The 21347-nt window shown below is 40.2% G+C and overlaps 1 pseudogene; it reads right to left on the reverse strand.

Annotated features, from left to right (window-relative positions):
• Positions 1 to 21347, reverse strand: part of LOC102842969 — a 41539-nt pseudogene that overhangs the window by 7595 nt on the left and 12597 nt on the right.

The raw sequence follows: 21347 nt of genomic DNA on the forward strand, positions 1-21347 counted from the left end.
GGGTTTCTGAGGCTGTAAATCTTTACGGGAGCAGAAAGCCTCATCTTTCTCCTGTGGAACAGCTGGTAGTTTCAAACTGCTGACCTTGTGGTTCGCAGCCTGATTCATAACCACTACACTACCAGAGCTCCTTAGGTTACGGCTTTTTCCTTGTTAACAGTATTTAGAGTAGAAAGTTTGGCAAATGCAGAAAAATATTAAGAAGGTAAAGATGATCTATAAACTCACAACTGAGAGATAAACATCAATAGCTCAGTGCTTTTAAAATCTTTTTTTCTGTATGTATATATTCATACTTTAAAAAATACAATTGGGAACTTTAAAGAATGGTTTTATTAGGATGTAATTCACATAACATACAATTCACCCATTAAAGTGTAAAATTCAGTGGTTTTTAAAGTAGAATCACAAAGTTCACAATCATTACCATATTCAATTTTAGAATATTGAAACCCCTTTAAATGTCAAAAGAAACACCTTTAACTGTCAATTTCCAGTTCCCTCTTCATTTGTCCCAGCTCTAAGCAACCATTCATCTACTTTCTATATAGATTTTGACATTTCTGGATATTTCATATCAATGGAATCATACAATCAAGTTTAGAAAAGTTTCCCAACCTTCCTTCCTTTTTTTATGGTCAAATAGTATTCCATTGTGGTGGTGCTGTTGTTGTTAAGTACCATTGAGTTGGTTTGACTCATAGTGACCCTGTATAGGGTTTCTGAAGAGCAGCTGGTGGGTTTGAATTGCCAACCTTGTATGGATGTATGGATGACCAAATCATATTCCATTGGCTATACCACATTTTGGCAGTCCCATTCATCAGCTGACAGGCATTTGAGTTTCCAGTTTGGGGCTACTATGAATAATGCTGCTATACATATTTGTGTACAAATGTTTTCATTTCTGTTTGATATCTATCTGGGAGTGGAATTGCTGAGTCACTGTGGTAACTCTGTTAAACCTTAAGAAGAACTACCAAAAAAACCCATGTGATTTTTTCATTCTGATTTTCTCATTTAACATTAATCACATGAGTTTTCCTGAATCATGAAATGTTCTTTAAATACATGATTTTTAATGGTTGCAGAATTTCAAATTTCAGTTAACCAATCCCTGTTATTGAGCATTTAGGTTATTTCCTATTTTCATTCATATAAACAGCATTTTTGTAACCATCTCTGGCATCCATCTTTTTATGAATTTCTGATTATTTCTGTAAGCAGATTAAGTGAGCTATGGATCAAGGGATACAAGCAGCTTTAAGACTCTCAGTGCATAATTAAAAATTGTTTTCCAAAAAAGGTTGTATCTGTTTGAATTCTTATAAGCAATGTTTGGGAATGCCAGTCACACACTCCCTTATATTGTCATTGACTGCTGAGCTCCCCAGAACATGAACAGGGATTTACTTGGGGGTCTCTAATGCCAGCTCAATAAATTCAATAAATGTTACATGGGACAATGAGAGCAAATGAACATCCAAAGTAGTATAGGGGTTGTAGGGCCAAGAGGATGATAAATTGAGTCATAGTGGAGGCCAGCTTCAACAGTTGATGAGGGGATTCAATGCAGACAGAGATGGAAATCATGATGAACCCAAGAATCCTCAACGTGGGAGTTGAAGTGGCTGATGGCAGGAGATGAAACAGCCACACTCCAAAATTAATTAGTGGGAAATAAACGCTGGTGGGGACCCTCTGAAAACTGGCAGCAACTCTTTTTTGTATTCCACTCTGTGAGCACCAGTTTTTATACACAGTCCTGGTAGAATTACTTTTACTGCGTTAGCAAGCTCATCATATTCTCTGTTTACCTGGTTATCCTGAGGAGAAAGCATAAGGCAGTACATCATTACATATGACATTATGACTAGCCACAAATATATATGACTGCATGACTACACATACACAAGACTCAAAGATGCTCCTAAGGGCAGCTTCTCATCTATGGCTAACAACCCCACACTCTCCAATCTAATAAAACAGAGAGTGAGACGGTTCAATAAATTCTGTAAATGTTATGTGGACCAACAAAACAAAATAAACATCCAAAGGAGTACAGGGACTGTAGGGTAGAGAGGAAGGTATGCTGAGTCATCATGAAGTCTGGCTCCAAAGTTTGACTCAGTGCAGACAGAGGTAGAAGGCATGATGAACTGGGTTTTGCTTTATTTTTAAAAATGCTTTATTGTGAATTGAGTGAAGGTTTACAGAGCAGATTAATATTTTTACATTAATCAAATCATGTATTTTATTTCATTACAATGACTGCAATCCCTTCTATGTACCAACAGTCAACAGTATTTACCACTATTCACTTTAACATTCCACCCTGTGTCTCCCACTACCTTCATCTTTCCTCTGCTAACCTCCCTCTTGTTGTATATTGTCTGCTTTGCAGCCCATGTTAGCATATGTCTATCCTTATCTGGTTAATAATTTTCCCTCCCCTTTCCTCATCATAGATTGCTTCTTTTTATTAGGAAAACTTTTTTTTTTTTTTTGGAACAAGAATAAGCAAGCTGTTTGCCGGGGAGCAATCAAGGTAAGCAATCAAGTCCCTTCGGGACAAACCCCCCTCAAAGACAAACTCAAAGGTAACACACAAGCAGGCATGGAAGCTACCTGGTGACCATGTTGGTCTACATGTGAGTGGAAGTGGGGGAAAGTCAGTAATGGAGATATGGGCCGAGTTCGACCATGTTCCATAGACTGTTGTCAACCTTGAGATGAGAGAGAAAAGAAGAAGGGCTGATTGGTCTGAAGTTTGGGGAGACTTGGGAACTCCTGAGCCAATGGACATTGATATAGCCACAGAGCACTAGAACTAAGAGTGAAGTGTTCAGCTAATATGAAGTGGGGGGGTGGGTGGGAGGGGAGAGAAACACACAAGAATGCCCAAACTTGCAGATAGTACAAAAACTTGCAGATAGATCTAGCTTCAATGGCTTGATGACCAGAGCTTGTCTAGAGGAAGATAGAGAAATTTGTTAATGGAAGCAAGTGTAAATTACTACAATTTGATGAACTTGACCTATACTTATGTATGTTGTTGTTGTTGTTAAGTGCCGTTGAGTCGGTTCCGACCCATAGCAACCCTGTACAGGGTTTCCGAGGGTGTAAATCTTTACGGGAGTAGAAAGCCTCATCTTTCTCCCGCGGAGCAGCTGGTAGTTTCGAACCGCTGACCTTATGGTTCGCAGCCCGATTTGTAACCACTATGCTACCAGAGCTCCTTTACTTATGTTTGTAGTAGATCAAAATACCAACGGAGAGAGAAGGCATCTTCACATCAAGGATATACAGGTATACAGGGTTAATAAAGACAGGCAACTTAGACATTAACTACCTAAAATGGCGGGGGGGGGGGGGGAGGAGGAGCTATAAAGACACAAAGTGGCTGGCTTACAAGTTTTCAAGAGGGAGTTCAGTGTTTAGTTTCAGAATGTACATAGGAAGGTAGAATCCCCATGGAATAGTTTTCATTTTGTTTGGTTAGGTTTGGTGAAAGGAAATGGGGATGGGATTCTTTTGATTCAATAGTGAGTAATTGTTATCATGACTAATTGTGATTGTCACAACTGTAAAGGTAGAACTTTTGAAACATAAAGGGGGAATAGTTAATCTTATATTCCAGGATCAGGGGACCCTAAGACCATCAAGAGAGAAGAGCATGAGCAGAATGGGGGACCCTAACCAAAGAAGCAGTGACATCAGAGATGTGGGCAAGAGGTGATAGAGCAGCTGAGGACTCCGTTGTTGTTAAGTGCCGTCGAGTTGGTTCTGACCCATAGCGACCCTGTGTAGGGTTTCCAAGGAGCAGCTGGTGAGCTTGAACTGCCGACATTGCAGTTCAAATGGCTTTGCAGTCTGGCGCATTAACCCACAGCGCCACACCAGGACTCTAGACTCATGGAAAGAGAAAGGCTATGTGCTGGTGGCCAGGAGGCTGGCTTGTAGCATGTGCCCTATCAGAGTTTTTGTGTACATAAAAAACCAAAAAACAAAAAAAAGAGGGACTAGAAGCAAATACTGTTAAATGATGCATGGAGGGGATTGTAATCATTGCAATGAGACAAAACAAAGTAGGATGAGTAAAAAACCAATGTTCTCCCATGTAAAGAATCACTCAATTCACAATAAAAGTTTTAAGAAAAAAAAAAAAAAAAAAAGAAAAGCAGGTACATGTATGTGACAGTACAAAACTTGCAAGTAAAGAAAAACATTGAAGTCCTATATTATAGTTATTCCTATATAATTTTTCTAGTTTTCCAGTTAAAACTTGAATTTATTTAAAACAAACAAAAAAAGTATATAGCCCTACAGTATGGAATTTGTTATTGTCAAATTATTGGTGAATGTATTATTTAGCTTTTTCTAGATATTTTCTAGATAGGATGTATTTTGTATTTTCTGAAATACATAATATTGCTAATGACCTAATTGTATTCCATTATTATGAGTTGTTTTTGTGTGACCACTAGGCTTTTGTCTTATTTTAAAACTGTTACCGTTTTCTAAGTCTGACCATTAACAAAGAGGATGAGTCTGGGTATAACAAAGATTCAGTTGTGGTGGTGCAGTGGGCTAGGTATTGACCTGCTAACCAAAAGGTCAGTGGTTTGAATTCACCAGCCACTCTATGGAAGTAATATTTACAATTTCAAAAACCCTGTGAAGCAGTTCTACTCTGCCGTGTAGGCTCTCTATGAGTTAGAATTGACTCGACAACAGTGTGATTACAGAAGAGAAAAAAATGTTCTTTTAGTAGAGTTTTCATCCTTGCATTTTAACTTGAAATGTCTGAGCAACTTAGACAATCAGTTAAAATCAGAATAAGAAGTGTTGTAATTTAATGACCTTGTTTTGCTGTAGCAATAAAATGACCAAATGCAATGACTTGATTTAATAAAATTATATTTTTTAAAAGTTAAAAAAAAAATCTGTATAGACCTAGATGGAGAGTATGTTAAGAAACAATACGTTCACGTTTTGAAATTTTTGTGTAATAAAAGTTCCTATGATTTTGTAAGAAAAAAGAAAACCATTTTTAAAACTCTTTACAACATTAGTCTCATACAATATTTGTCCTATTGTGACTGACTAATTTCACTCAGTTTGATGTCTTCCAGGTGATGAATCTATTTTAATAAGTGACAGAATATGCCATTTATGAAAAAATCATTTAATATTTGTGTATTTTTCAGTATTATATATATTGTACTTCAATAACAATTCAAAAATAAAGGGACTGGGGAGAAGAGACCTAGCGATTACCGAGCCCTTTTGTTCCCGAGGTCCTTTCCAATGAGTTTATATTCTCACCCAATTTTCACAATTATTATCCTAGGAGGCTGGAATGAATTAGCTCCATTTTACATAATGATGAAGCTGAGGCTAAGGTCTGGGAAGGGTTTTTACCAGGACTTCAATCTGGTTTGAGTAGGTTCAGTCATGACCAACAAAGTGACACTGGAACAGACCTGGATTTTAGTTTTTATTATTAAATTTGTGTGTGTGACTTGAGTGAAGGTTTACAGAGCAGATCATCAGTTTTACTTTCAACAAATCATAGACTTCATTTCATTACATTGATTGCAATCCCTACCATGTGCCATCAAGGAGCTCTGGTAGCGTAGTGGTTACGAATCGGGCTGCGAGCTGCAAGGTCAGCAGTTCGAAACTATCAGGGGTTCCACGGGAGAAAGATGAGGCAGTCTGCTCCCGTAAAGATTTACAGCCTTGGAAATCCTGTGTAGGGTCGCTATGAGTCGGAACCGACTCCACGGCACATAACGACAACAGCAACGACCATGTGCCATCAGTTAACAGATCCAGATTTTAAAAAATGTGGGTGAACCAGAACACTAACTGGAAAAAAAGAACAATTACAGGTCAAAGCTCTGGAATGGGAGAGTTGGAGGTGTAGTGAGCCCTTTCAGGAGCATGATGCATGACACAGGATTATTGCTAGGACAGTAGAATATGACACACAATCAAATTAGACTTTGGGCTGGGCACCATTGCTTTCTACTCAGTTGGTTAAGAGATTTGATTGCTATGCAACACACATGCTCATCCACAAAAAAACAGCCAATGAAAACCCTATGGATAACACTGATCTAATTTGCAACCTATCATGGGGATGGTGTAGGACCAGGCATCATCTCATTCTTTTGTGCTTGGAACCCTCCCTAAACAGGTGCCAGCACTATGGCAGCTAACAACAAAAGCATAAGGCTTTTTTTTTTTTTTCAAACATGGTGGCCAGGAGTTGGGGGCTGACTCAGATGGAGCCATCCCTATCATCAACTGTAGATCAAACCGCTGTGATCCATGGATTGGTGGATTTAAAAAAATATTGGGGAGGTGTAGGGGATGTGGCAATGTAAGATAAGCACTTGACTGCTAACCCTGGGGTTGGCAGCTCAAATCCACCAGGCACTCCTCAGAAACCCTATAAAGCTCTCTATGAGTCAGAACCGACTTGACAGCACAACAACAACAACAAGGGTAGATAGGAGTAAGGAGTGGAGGTTAAGATTAGGACTACGGCTAGGTCTAGGCTAAGGCTAGAATTTGTTTAGTGTTAGGGTTATGATTAGGACTAGAGTTAGTGTTAGGTTCAAGGATTGAATTAGGGATACGAGTAAGGCTTGGTTTAGTTTTTAGGATTACAGTCAGGTTTATTTTTATTTATTTACTTAAAAAATATATGTAAAGTATTTTATTTTTAAGCACATATTTACCTATAAAATTTACAAAAAATAAAACAATGTTGTATATATATAATCCCCTCTTACGACTTCTTAAGAGCAGAGAGTGTTATTGCTGTAGTTAAAGAGAAAAATATCATACATATGAAAAGTCAAGATGGACATATTTTAAGTTAAATGGTGGCCTTGTTATAAACTTTTTGTCCTATTATTAAATTTTTAGCTTTATGTCAAATGAAATTTAAAAGATTGCCCATGAAGTAATGAAAACTTTTGAAAATCTCCTCATAAACAAGTAAAAAGTCACTTGGTATACTTTAAAATATTTACAGCAATCCCAAATAGTTTGAGTTATTATAATACATGTGGCTAATATGCATATACAGTATGTCATTAACACTCTTGAAACAATGAGAATTGTCTAGTTTGTGTATGTTTTCATAGTAAGTATTCTTGTGATGGAAAAGAATGATTAATTATAACTGTGCAATACTAGCATGTCTACCACAGCATTAAATTCAATAATTGCAATAATGTGACTATCAAATTCCCAGACAATACATAATTTATAACTGAATTTGTATATTCAGAAACTTTTAGAATGTTCTTAAAATTATTTTTTAAATACAGTTTATTTAGCACTAAATGACAACAATGAACTGAAAAATAAAACCATAATAGTGGCTGGAATTCAGTATCTGGTTTAACAAAAGCTGATTCTCAAAATACCTATAGTTTCTTAAAACATAATGGGTTTTCCTCAGTCTAAACTCAAGCCAATGTTGTTTCCTGCAGTATGATTAAAAGAGAGGAGTACAAAGATGAAAGGCACAGCTACTAACAATAGCCAGTTTTAAAGAGCTGTGGGAATGGTAAGCAGATGTTCCTGAAATACTGGCAGAGGAGAATGAAGTTCACACAAAGTTGTCCTCTGTGTTAAAAATTGGCATTGATTTGCTATTTACAGTAGTTTGCACACACACACACAAAGATAAAAACTGAATGAGGTTCTGTTTCTAAGTTTAACTTAGTGACATACACACACACACACACACACACACACACACAAGTACTAAGGTGACACTAATACTGAAATACAGGTAATCAAAGGTACCAAAAACAATGACAACGTGGAACCATCATCATCAAGAATATCTGGGTAAATATCATTGGCTGTTGTGATATTCACCTATCCACCAGCTGTAAAAGGAATCCTTTATGTCTTTTTGCTGTATCGGTTATTTGAAGCAAGGCTGTCCCATAACAATGAGTGCAGATTGTCATTGAACATGAGGCCTGGGTTTCAAAATCACTTTTCCTGTATCATCACAAGACATATTATATTCTGCTAATACAGTTTGACATCGAGCAGCTATAATTGATGGTGCAACTATTCTCTTGTGTATTCCAGCAAAGAATAAGCCTATTAGAGTGATACAGCTAATAGTGAAAAATGGATGATTCCATAGTGATGTGATGAAAGATATTTCTCCATCATCCAGTGGCAGGTTGCAAACAATGAATATATTCAGTAAGTCTTCTCTCAAAATCCTTGAGATCTAGCAAGGTCATTTTGGGTGGCAGCTCTGGTCACAGCCTCAGCCTCAGCTTCAGGCCCAGCCCCAGGCCCATCCGCACCTCCGCGACAAGGCCACCTCCCAGCCCGCAGAGCCAACTTCCACTCCTATTTACTTCTTGAAATCTACTTGACTTCATTTTCATTTGGAAATTCTTTAACTACATTATTCCCTTTTCAGTTTATGGTTTGTTGTTGCAATTGTGTCTCTGGCTCTCTATTTTCATTCTTGTAGGTCTGATTTTCTTTTAATACCTTCATCTCTGGATTTAGTCTAGGTGATATTGTCATGTATGTTAGTCTCAGGTTGTTGTCTGCTGTTGCTGATTCTCTGTCCAAAGAACACCTTTTAGTATTTTTTGTAAGGTTGGTGTTGTTTTTACAAACTCTTCTAATTTCTGTTTAATCTGATAAATACCTAATTTCACCATCATATTTGGTGGACAATTTTTCTGGATATAGGATTGACAATGTTTTTCTTTCAGAGTTTTATATACGTCATTCCATTGTCTTCTTGCATGCATGGTTAATTCTGAGAAATCAGAGTTTAGTCTTATTCGTTCTCCTTTGTAGGTAACTTTTCTTTTTCCCTGAGCTGCTCTCAAGCTTTGGTTTTGAAAGTTTGATTATAATATATCATGGTGTTTTTCATTTGGGGGTCTATCTTGTTTGAGTTGGTTCAACTTCTTGAATGGCTATCTTCTCGTCTTTCATGATATAAGGCAAGTTTTCTTCCAATAATTGTTGGACACTATTCTTTTGTTTTAAATTTTTGTTGTGAATTGAATGATAGTTAACATGGGAGAACATCTGTTTCACACCATTGTTTCCTTGCAGTGATTACAATCTTCTCTGTGCATCATCACTCAACAGTATTTTCTTCTATTTCCTTTTTTTTGGGGGGGGGGCGGCAGAGGTGTACAGAAAAACATTCAGAAATATATAATAATTTAAACAACCAAAGGGCACATTCTGCAAGCCTGCCTCCTGGTCACCAGCACTCAGCTTTTCTCTTTCCATAAGTCTAGAGTCCTCAGCTGCTCTCGCGCCCTCCATGTCCTCATCTCTGCCTCCATCTGTGGTGTTGCTGCTTCTCTGGATAGGGTCCTGCATTCTGCTTGTGCTCTTCCCTTGATTGTCCTAGGGTCCTCTGTTTCTGGACTGTAAGTTTAACTACTCCCCCATTTTTGTTACAAAATTTCTACCTTTACAGTTGTGACAGTCGCAATTAGTCATATAACAATTATTCACTATTGAATCATAAGAGTCTCATCCCATCTCTTTTCACAAGTCCCATCTAGACAAGATGAAAACTGTTCAGTGGGGACTCTACCTTGCCCTGCACACTCTGAAACTAAACTCCTTCTTGAAAACTTGTACATTGTCCCGCACACTCTGAAACTAAGCTCCGTCTTGAAAACTTGTAAGCCAGTCACGTTGTGCCTTTATCGCCTCCTAATTTTAGGTAACCAATGTCTAAGTTGCCCGTCCCTGTGTACCCTTTATATAGTGGGGATAGGATTGATACTTGATGTGAAGACTCCTTCCCTCTCAGTTGGTATTTTGAGCTACTACATCCATAAGCATAGGTTAAGTTCATCAAATTGTAGCAATTTACACTTGTTTCCTTTATCAAAAATTGTTTTTTTATCTTCCTCTAGTCAAGTTCTGATTATCGAGTCATCAAGGCTAGGTCAGATGGGTACTATCTGCAAGTCTGGGCATTCTTGTGAATCTCCCCTCACTTTACATCAGCAGGATGTTTAACTCTTAACTCTAGTCCTCTGAGGCTATGTCCTTGTCCTTGGGCTCAGGAGTTCCCAGGTTTCACCACAGTTCAGACTAACTCTTCTCTCTCTTATCTCTAGGTCAATGGGAGTCTATGGAACATGGTTGAACTCAGTCCATTTCTTCAATGCTGCCTTTCCCCCTCTTCCACTCACCAGTAGACCAGTGTGGTCACCAGCAAGCTTACATGTCTGCTCATGTATTCTCTTTGAGCTTCAGTCCTAAAGGGACTTGATTGTTTGCCTTGATGGCTTCCTGGCGAACAACTTGCTTGTTCTTGTAGTAGCCAATCAGACTGCCATTTTTATTTTGAAAGTATCTGCTGCTGCTCTAGCTGTTCTAGGCTGGTCTGCATATCTTTTCTAGTTGTGGACAATATTTTTTATGGGATATTTTGGTCTCTTCCTGTTATGGAATTCCACTCACATGTAAGTTATTCTTCTTGATAGTGCTACACATAAATCTTAGGTTTACTTTGGATTTTTTTGTGCTCTTTTTCTGGTTATTCGTTTAGCAGATGAAAACGGAGAGTTTTTTTCTTCATTTCAATAATTTGGCTTTTCGTTGCTTCAATTCTTTTTTTGTTTTTTGCCCTTTCATTTTATTATCTGTTTCTGAAGTCTTAGTGTTAGTCTTCTGGTTTTCTCATTGCTGTTTTTGTATGGTTCCCGTTTTTTCATTTATTTTTTCAATTTGTTTTCTGAATTCTTCTAAAGCTCTGTCCATGTTATCCTTGATTTTATCTGCAGTTTTCTCCATCACTCTTTCAATCCAATGAAGTCACCTTTATTAACATTCTTTTAAATTCCTTATCAGGTAGTTATTTTTTTGTGTATGTGTGTATAAATGATTTATTAATAGATAAGGCCTAGTGTTTTATTTCTTCTTGGTATGGCCATAGTGACCAGTGGTCTTGGTGTGCTGGTCTCAAACACAAAGGTCCAGAAGTGACACAGCCCTTTGTGGGCCCAAATCTTCTTCAGCTTCTCCAGACCTTTGGCCAGGACCTGACTGTATTTGCCATCCTTTACATTTTTCTATCTGTTCAGGAATCCTGTACTGGCATGGATTCTGCATAATGGTGATGACACACTCCACCTCATTGTCAGTGAGTCCTCCTGCTCTTTTGGTGAGATTGATGTCTGCTTTCTTCAACACCACATGAGCTTACCTTCACCCCACACCCTTAATGGCAGTGATGGCAATGGCTATTTTCTGCTGCCCATCAATGTTAGTGTTGAGTACTTATAAAATGTTCTAGGACTTCTGGGGATCACTATAGACATGGTGGGAACAGCAACAGTGACGTGTAAGCCTCGGGTGGAAGAGTTACAAGGCAGTTTGATACCATTTCTGGTGTTATAAAAATCTGTATTTTTGAGGTGCTTTGAAACAAGACAGAGTTTGAAGCACTCTGAAATAAGACAGATTTGAGATACCCTGTCTTGTTTCTTCATGTAAGCTGAAATTGTCTGTTTTTTTTTTTTTCCTGAGATATGGTGTCATATTTATACTTGATTAATGATTGTATATTGGTGTATTTTCAGGCACTTACCACCTGGCTCACAGTGAATGTAGTAGAGATAGAAAGTGTAGACACAGTAGTTCTCAGTTTCCTGTTTGTGTAGTGTATGTAGTTCAGCACTGGGTCATGCACCTCCAGAAACAGGAGCACTATGCCCAATGCCATCCTCAGGAAAAGCAGAGGTTGTGCAGGAGGGGTTGCCACTGGCTGCTGGGCTGGTGAGGGCAGGACTGGCTATAAGGTGGGGGTGGGAACAAGGGAGAACTGAACCTCCTTGCTACCAACTTCCAGTTACATCCTGTGCCTGCAGGCCTCTGTATTGACAGCTGCTCACTAAAGCTCAAGATGGCCATGACACTCCACACCAGTCCATAGTCTGCCCATTTTTCTTTTCTTTCATTGCTCCTGTTCAGCTTTGTCTTCCAATCCACCTCTCTGTTCTATCCCCTGATGCTCAGGGTTCCAGGATCACCATCTATATTTGTTTCACTTGGTCTTCTGTCTCTTCATTGCAGTTAGCTCACTGTGTCTGTCTACTCTGCTATCTTGCCCTGGCTTCTTTTTTTTTTTTTTTTAAACTTTGTGTTGATAATTGAGTGAAAGTTTACAGAGCAGATCATCAGTTTTCCACTCAACAAATCATGTAACACAAGGCTTCTTCAAGGCTGAGGATTAGACAGATTACACTAATGATAACAGCTATGGAAACCAAATAAGAAATCGAATCTGGGCTAGTGTTGTTGATCATGAATTCCAAGATCCCAGGCCTGTTTGATTCCAAAGTCCATGGTATTTTCATTATAACAGAAGCTTCTGATAATAACCTCATACTATATTGAAGGAGCTCTGGTAGTGTAGTGGTTACGAATTGGGCTGCTAACCTCAAGGTTGGCAGTTAGAAACTACCAGCTGTACCGTGGGAAAAAGATGAGGCTTTCTGCTCCCATAAAGATTTGCAGCCTCGGAAAACCTGTGTAGGGTCACCATGAGTCAGAACCGACTCCATGATACTTAACAACAACAACAAATATTGAAGTAATGGTTTAGCTTGGGTTGTTAACTGAAAGGTCAGCAGTTCAAACCCACCAGTCGCTCTGTTCTGCTGGAGGACAATGATGAGGTACTCTGCTTCTGTAAAGATTTACAGGTGCGGAAACCCCAGGGAGCAAATCTACTCTCTCCTATTGTTGTTCTGACTCAGAGTGACTCTGTATAGTGTTTCTGAGGAGTGGCTGGTGAGTTTGAACAACGAACCTTATGGTTCAAATCAACCTTGAGTTTATCCTACAATGCTATACCAGGATGCCAGTCTATCCTATGTTGTTGTTGTTGTTGTTAGGTGCCATCAAGTTGGTACCTATTTATAGAGACCCTATGCACAACAGAGTGAAATTGCCCTGTCCTGTGCCAACATCACAATTGTTGCTATGTCTGACCCCATTGCTGCTGCCACTGTGCCAATCCATCTCATTAGGGGTCTACCTCCGACCCTCTACTTTACCAAGCATGATGTCCTTCAGGGACTGGTCCTTCCTGATAATATGTATAAAGTATGAGAGATGATGAATTTTGGCCATCCTGGTTTCCAAGGAGCATTCTGGCTGTACTTCTTCCAACACAGATTTGTTTGTTCTTTTGGCAGTCCATGGTACTTTGAATATTCTCCTTGTATCCTATAGGGTTGCTATATGTCAGAACCCACTGGATGGCATTGAAACTTTTATTGTGCAAATGAAATGGGCTGTCCAGGCTGCAAGAATTACCTGGTGGCCTCTGAAGAAAGAGGAGCCTGATTTAATGAGGCCTGGTGTGACACGGTAGGATTAGCACTAGACTGCTAACCACAAGGTTGGCATTTCAAACACACCAGCTGCTCTTTGGAAATCCTATACAGGGTTGCTATGAATTAGAACTGACACTATAGCACTAAAAAACAACAAGACTAATTTGTATTTCCTCTTTTCTCCTTGAAAGTTCTCTATAACGAGTCTACTAAGAGTCTTTCTGTTTTCTGAACTGAGAGTTCTCCCTGTGTGCATCTAGATGAATTGCTCTAATCAACCCTATGCCTTTCATTCTTTTTGTGCTTCGATTATTTTGACAATGGAGATAACTAACAGTGTAGAAGAATATGGAGGATGAGGTTTAGGAAAAGCTCTTACAGTTGAGCAAAGCTCAAAATAATACGAATAGATCCAGATTACTGGTCTGATAGAGACTGGAGGAACCCCTGAAACTATGGCCTTTAATCACCCTTGAGATCCAGAACTGTACTCACCCCCAGGGCTCAATTTCCAGCTAAACAATAGACAGGTCTATAGAGTGAACAATGGAGTCCAGGTGTGGCACTGGGGGTTAATGTACTGGACTGCAAGATCGGTTTGAACTGCAAGGTCGGTGGTTCAAGCTCACCAGCCACTCCTTGGAAACCCTATACAGTGTCACTATGGGTTGGAACTGATCTGACTTCACAACAACAACAATAGGGTGAACAATAACACTAAGGAGGTATGAACTCTTTAGAATAATCAGCCATTTGAGATAAAAAGGGCAGCATTTTCCTAAGGACAAAGTTCAAAAGACAGGAAGGATTCGAAAAGAAAGAGGAAACAGAATAAGTGATGTTACATTGAGGGGATTGCAACCAGTGAAATGAAACAAAATGTGTATGAATTGTTGAATGTAAAGTTGATCTGCTCTGTAAACTTTCACCCACTTCACAATAAAATGTTAAAAAAAGAAAAGAAAAGCTCTTACTGAGAAATCCAGAAGTTCTAGGGCAGACGCTGGGTTATCCTGGACAGACTTGAGAATGCCAAAACAGCCTTCGCTCCGCATGGGATTCCTGGACACCTAAGAATCACACACATGCTTGAGGGAAATCGAGCCAGGGAGACTGAGAAAGCAATGCAAAAGGAAAGGAGTAATTCTTCCTCTGATGATGTGGATCATCAGGGCAGCCACACCAGCTCAGTTAATAAGGCAGCCCTATTAGACAGGGTTCCCTGGGAGAGGCTGCTGGTCAGGGGAGAGAGTGGACACAGACTGAACCCCACTCCATGCCAAGCTCTGTAACAAAGACACACAGATACATCCCTGCACTTTAAAAAAGGGAAGTTCAGAGCAGGAGGGGAAAAGGAAATGGTGTGCCATGAAGTCCGTTCCCGAGGCTATAAATCTTTACAGGAGCAGAAAGCCTCATCTTTCTCCCACGCAACAGCTGGTAGTTTCGAATATCTGACCTTGATTTTAGCAACCCGACTCGTAACCACTACGCTATCAGAAATTGTTGTTGTTATGTGCCATGGAGTCGGTTCCGACTCATAGCGACCCTGTACAGGATTTCCTGTTTTACGGGAGCAGAAAGCCTCATCTTTCTCCCACGGAACAGCTGGTAGTTTCGAACTGCTGATCCTGAGGTTAGCAGCTCGATTCGTAACCACTACGCTATCAAAGCTCCTTTCATTATCGGAAATTAGGTTCTAAAAATCCTAGGATGGGGGGTGGGGGAGTGATGGCAATAATTCCTGAGCTGAGCTGTTTTGTTGTTGTTGCTGTTGTTTTAATTTTTAATGATGATTTGGGTGAAAGTTTAGAGTCAATTGGTTTTCATTCAACACTTTCTACACATTTTATTTCGTGACCCTGATTGTAACCCCCTCAATGTACTATCATTTATCCCATTTTCTTCTTGTGTTTCCTGTTTTCATTCATTTTTCTTTCTTAACCCTTTCTGCCTTCTGAGCTTTGTTATTGTTGACTGTCATCGGTACCAACACATATCGATTCTGTATAAGGTTTCTGAGGAATTTGCTTGTGGGTTTGAGCAGCCAACCTAGTGGTTAGCAGTCCAATGCTTATTCTATGTCACCACACAAGGAAGTTGGGCAAATGTTGCCCTTTTGACCTCGTATGTCTGATTGTTCCAAGAAGTGTGTATTTATTTCCCTGGTGTTACTTTTCACTCTATCGACCTGTCAAGGAGCCCTGGCAGTGTTGTGAGTTAAACCTTGGATCTCAAGGTTGTTGAGTCAAATCCACCAGTTGCTCCACAGAAGAAAGATGAGGCTATCTGTTTCCATAAAGATTATAATTGTAAAGCCTATGGCACAGTTCTGCTCCATCCTATAAGGTTTCTTTGAGTCAGAATTATCTCAATGGCTGTGGGTATCACTTGGCTGAAAGTTGAGTCACCAGGGTGAGTTCAGTACCCAGACTGAAGAGTGGGAGCTGGGCATTTCAGTTGGTGGATCTGAGAGGGGCAGAGGTGAACAGTAGTACCTTGTAGCTGGGGTGAGAGCAATGAAGTTCATGGGGATGGAGGAGACAGGTGTGGCTCAAAGCCTGCTTTGGTCCTCAAGAGAGTGACTGAAGAGTTTAAAGCAAAGATGGGACAGAGAGGATAGGGTTAGAGTAGGGGTAGTGAGAGGAAGAACTGGGATACTGAAGGCAGAGGGAGAATAAGAGACTAAAAGGACCAGGCTCTGACTTTTGACCAACAGCAAGAGACACAGCTCTGTGGATGAGGTGAGTAAATCTAGTTGGACAGTTAGGGTTTGGTGTACCTAGGGGAATCATGGGATGACGGCTCAGCAAGTCGTAGGGAACTCAGGCCCTGATGTGTGTGTGTTGGGGGATTGAGGTGGAGGTGGGAGCCCGTGGGTCTCTGGTAGAGGTTCTGTGGGGTGGGACCTGCCCTGTCCTCACCTTCTGTCTTCACTCTTCCTCTCCTTTCAGCTCTACTCAGGGGCTTCTTTCCCTCCAACACTCTTGGGCAGGTCTGAGTAGTGGGCAACAGCCCAACTGAGCCAACACTGGACCCCCAAAAGGCAGGGGGAAAAGAAGGAAAAGCAAGGGTGGCGGAAGCAGCACTAGAGTTGGTGGGAGAGAGGTGGGGAGGGTGAGAGGGACCTGGCTAGAGATAGGAGAGAGATGGCAAGAGGAGGAAGTGCTCACAAGAGGAGGCCAGCAGTCCCTCTTCCTGGGACCTCCTGCCTGGGATCCCTGTTCCCAACACCTCCTCAACACTCCCCCCCCATACCATTTCCTGAGACACTCCTCCCTGACACTGTCTTCCCTGAGGGCCCCCTCCATGATACCCTATCCCTGAGCATCCATCTTCCCCCACCCCCCCAAAATCCCCTCGCATGCACCGCTGCCTGGGTTTGGGAGATATTGTCAGGGAGGAGTAGGGCTGAGTCAAGCTTCCTCCATCGGGTCAGCACTCACAATAAGAACCCTCAGTGTCTGGTTGACCTAGAGGCCCAGGCCCAGGCTCCGGGCTCCCACTGCTGAGATGCGGTTGTTGCTGTAACAAGAAGATGAACTCATTGTATTACCTTCCCCAGCTGTGCAGATCCAGCACTGCCCTCACAGGCACGTCTCTTCTAGTCCTGCCAGAGTTGCTGCTGCATCCACTCCTGCCCCAGGGACCCAGGGCAGGCCAATGCATAAAAGGTGATACTGACCATGGTTTATTTTGGTTCCTGTGTTCAGTAAACACACCTGCTGGGTCCAGCCCTGGGTGGAACCTGGCTGCTCTGTTTTGAGTTCAGCAGCGCTCCTGTGTGACTGGTTGCATCTGCTGGCCCCCCAAATCTACTGAAATGGCAGCTTCTCTTCTGGACCACCATGAGTCTTATCCTTTTGGCCCAGTTCAGCTGGCTGGATCCAAACATTAGGACTCAGCACCACTCTTGGACTCACTCCTCTCTGACTTTTCAGAGCCCAATCTGACTACACTAGCTGGGCTGGCCTCTAACTTCAGCCCCTCTTGGGCTATGTCTAATCTGGACTCCTTCCACCAGGAGGGGAGGTGGCAGGATTGGACCAGAGTGCCTCAGCCATAGCTGCTCTTGGCTTGCCTGGCCTTGGCCTGGCTTTCCCTCTGAGATTTCAGCCCAATTGCTAACCAAAAGGTCTACAGTTGGAATCCACCAGCTGCTTTGTGGAAGAAAGATGTGGCAGTCTGCTTCTATTAAGATTCACAGCCTAGGAAACCCTAGACAAGCAAGTCTACTCTGTTCTCCAGGGTCCTACGAGTCGGAATTAACCTGAGGCACTCCACAACAGATAGCATGGGAGAATGATGTCTACCAAAGAAGAGATGCTGGAAGTCAAGAACAATCCACCATTCTTGGAAAGATATGTTATAAGGGAAAGTCCTTTCAACAGTTTTTACTGTGCTTTTCCACTTTGCTTCCTTGAGTACCTGGTCTCCTGGTGGCACAGTGAGCTAAGCATTGGACGGCTAACTGAAAGGTCAGTGGTTTGAAGTCACTCCTCATGACAAAAACGAGACTGTCTGTTTCCATAAATATTGACAGTCTCAGTCTCAGAAGTCCTATGGGGCAGCTGTAATCTGTTGTAAGGTTGCAATGAGTTGGCATTAGTTTGAGGGCATTGGGTTTGGTTTTGGGGGGATTGGGCTCTCAGTCCGGACCTGGAGCAGCATCTCCCTGCTGGCAGCCCCCAGGTACTATATACCTAGGTATCAGGTAACCATATACCCTGTCCTGCCCCACCCAAACTAGGCACTGTGTTGAGAGTGAAGGAAACTCACATGTCATCTACCCACATCAGGCTCTGTTGACAGCTGTTCACATGTGTCTGTTATTCCCAGGCACCTCTCTGTGTGGTGGGAACCACAGACCCCATATATAAGTGGACTAGCGTTAGAAAGGCAGAGCTGGGGCTCTTGTATTTTGGCTTGTTGTGGATTCAATTTTGCTCCCCCACCCCTCCAATTTGCATTGTGAAAATCTTAAAAAACAAAAACCCAAAAGCTCTTTAAAGTGTTAAAGAGCAAAGATGTCATTCTGAGGACTAACGTGTGACTGATCTAAGTCATGGTATTGTCATTGGACTCATAGGCATATGAGTGTTGGACAATGGAAAATGAAAATCCAAGAACGTGTAAACATTAAAATTATGAAGAAACTGACAAGAAAGAACACAAAAAACAAGAATTCAGCACAGGAAGACATACAGAAAAAGAAACCAGCAACACCACAAAAAAACAAACAAACATAATGATAGCAATTAATCCATACCTACCGATAATTACACTGAATATAAACAGATTAAATGCACCAGTTAAGAGATGGAGAGTGGCAGAATGGAAAAGAAAACAAGATCCTTTAATATGCTGTCTGCAAGAAACACACCTTACACACAAAGACAAAACAGACTAAAAGTCAAATAATGGAAAAAAATATACTAAGCTAATTGCAATTATAAATGAACAGGAGTGGCAATACTAATCTCTGATAAAATAAACTTTAAGGCAAAAACCAGCATAATAGATAAAGATGGACATTCTCTCATGATTAAAGAGACAATTGTATAAGATGACATAACACCATAATAAATATCTATGCTCCCAATGAAAGAGCTCCAAAATATATAAAGCAAACTCTAATATATTTGAAGAAAGAAATAGATGAATCTATAATAATAATGGGCAATTTTAATACACAACTTTAGAAAATGGATAGAACAACCAGAAGGAAACGCAACAAAGACACAGAGAAACTAAACAACACAATCAGCCAACTGGACCTCATAGACGTGTACAGAGCATTCAACCCAACAACAGCACAATACACATTCTTTTCCAGTGCACACAGAACATTCTCCAGAATAGACCATGTGTCAGGCCACAAAACAAGCCTCCATAAATTTACAAACATCAAAATACTACCAAGCATCTTCTCCGACCACAATGCTATCAAATTCGAAATCAACAATAGGAAGACCAATTAAATAAAGTCAAATACATGGAAACTGAATAACACCCTGCTGAAGAGCGACTGGGTAGTAGAAAAATTAAAATGTGAATTCACAAAGTTCCTAGAAACAAACAAGAACGAAAACATGACACACCATAATCTTTGGGGTACAGCAAAAGCTGTGCTGAGAGGACAGTTTATTGCAATAAATGCACACATCCAAAAAGAAGAAAGAAAGAAAATCAACACATTCACACAACATCACCAACAACTAGAAAAAGACCCACAAAGTAAGGAAAATAATAAAGATTAGAGAAAAAATAAATGAGATAGAAAACAGAAAAGCTATAGAAACAATCAACAGGAAAAGAAGCTTGTTCTGAAAGAAATAATAAAATCGACAAACCATTGGCAAACCTAACAAAAGAAAAAAGGGAGAAGGCACAAATAACACACATAAGAAATCACATGGGTGATGTCAGAACAGAACCAATAGAAATAAAAAGGATAATAACAGGATATTATGAAGAGTTGTACTCCAATAAATTTGAAAACCTAAAGGAGATGGATACATTTTTAGAAAAGCACTATAAGTTGGGTTGCTAACCTCAGGGTCAGCAGTTTGAAACTTCCAGCCTTTCCGCGGAAGAAAGATGAGGCTTTCTGCTCCCGTAAAGATTTACAGCCTCGGAAACCCTGTACAGGGTTGCTATGGGTCTGAACTGACTTGATGGCACTTAACAACAACAACCTAAACTTACACAGAGTGAAGTAGAAAACTAAACAGACCTATAACAAGGAAGAAATTGACCAGGTCATCAAAAAACTCCCAATCAAAAAAAGTCCGGGTCCAGATGGCTTCACTGGTGAGTTTTACCAAACATTCAAGGAAGAGCTGTTACCAGTTCTACTCAAATTATTCCAGAATATATAAGAGGATGGAAAACTCCCTAATACATTCTATGAAGCAAGCGTAAACCTATATCAAAACCAGGGAAGGACAACACTAAGAAGGAAAATATAGTCCAATATCCCTCATGAATATAGACGCAAAAATTCTCAACAAAATCCTAGCCAACAGAATTCAACAACATATCAAAAACAATACATCATGACCAAGTGGGATTCATACCAGGGATGCAAGGATGGTTCAGCATCAGAAAAACAATCAATGTAATCCACCATATAAATAAGGAAAAAGAAAAGAATCACATGATCACATAGATTGATGCAGAAAAGGCATTTGACAAAATCCAACATCTATTCCTGATAAAAACACGCAACAAAGCAGGAATTGAAGGGAAATTCCTCAACATAATTAAGAGCATATATACAAAACCAACAACTAACATCACTCTTAATGGAGAGAAACTGAAAGCTTTCCCCTTGCGAACAGCAACCAGACAAGGATACCCTTTGTCACCACTTCTATTCAATATTGCTTTGGAAGTCTTAGCCAGAGCTATAAGGCAAGATAGGGAAATTAAAGGGATCCAAACTGGCAAAGAGGAAGTAAAACTTTCTCTGTTTGCAGATGATATGATCCTATACATAGAAAACCCCAAAGACTCAGCAAAAAAAACAAACTACTGGAACTCATTGGAAGATTCAGCAAAGTGGCAGAGTGTAAGATCAACATACAAAAATCAGTTGGATTGCTCTATACTAATAATGACAACACTGTAAAGGAAATTAGAAAAGCAATACCATTTACAATAGCCACCCAAAGGATGAAATATTTAGGAATAAAAGTAACCAGAGGAAAAAGGACCTATAAAAAGAAAACTACAAAACACTACTACAATAAACCAAAAGAGACTTACAAAAACGGAAGAATATACCATGCTCCTGGATAGGAATACTTAACATTGTGAAAATGTCAATACTACCCAAAGCAATCTACACATATAATGCAATCCCAATCCAGATTCCAATGACACTCTTTAGTGAGATGGAAAAAATAATTACAATCTTTATATGGAAAGGAAAGAGACCTAATCAAAGCACTG

Source organism: Chrysochloris asiatica, unplaced genomic scaffold (assembly GCF_000296735.1).
Source record: "Chrysochloris asiatica unplaced genomic scaffold, ChrAsi1.0 scaffold00340, whole genome shotgun sequence".
Classification (NCBI taxonomy): domain Eukaryota; kingdom Metazoa; phylum Chordata; class Mammalia; order Afrosoricida; family Chrysochloridae; genus Chrysochloris; species Chrysochloris asiatica.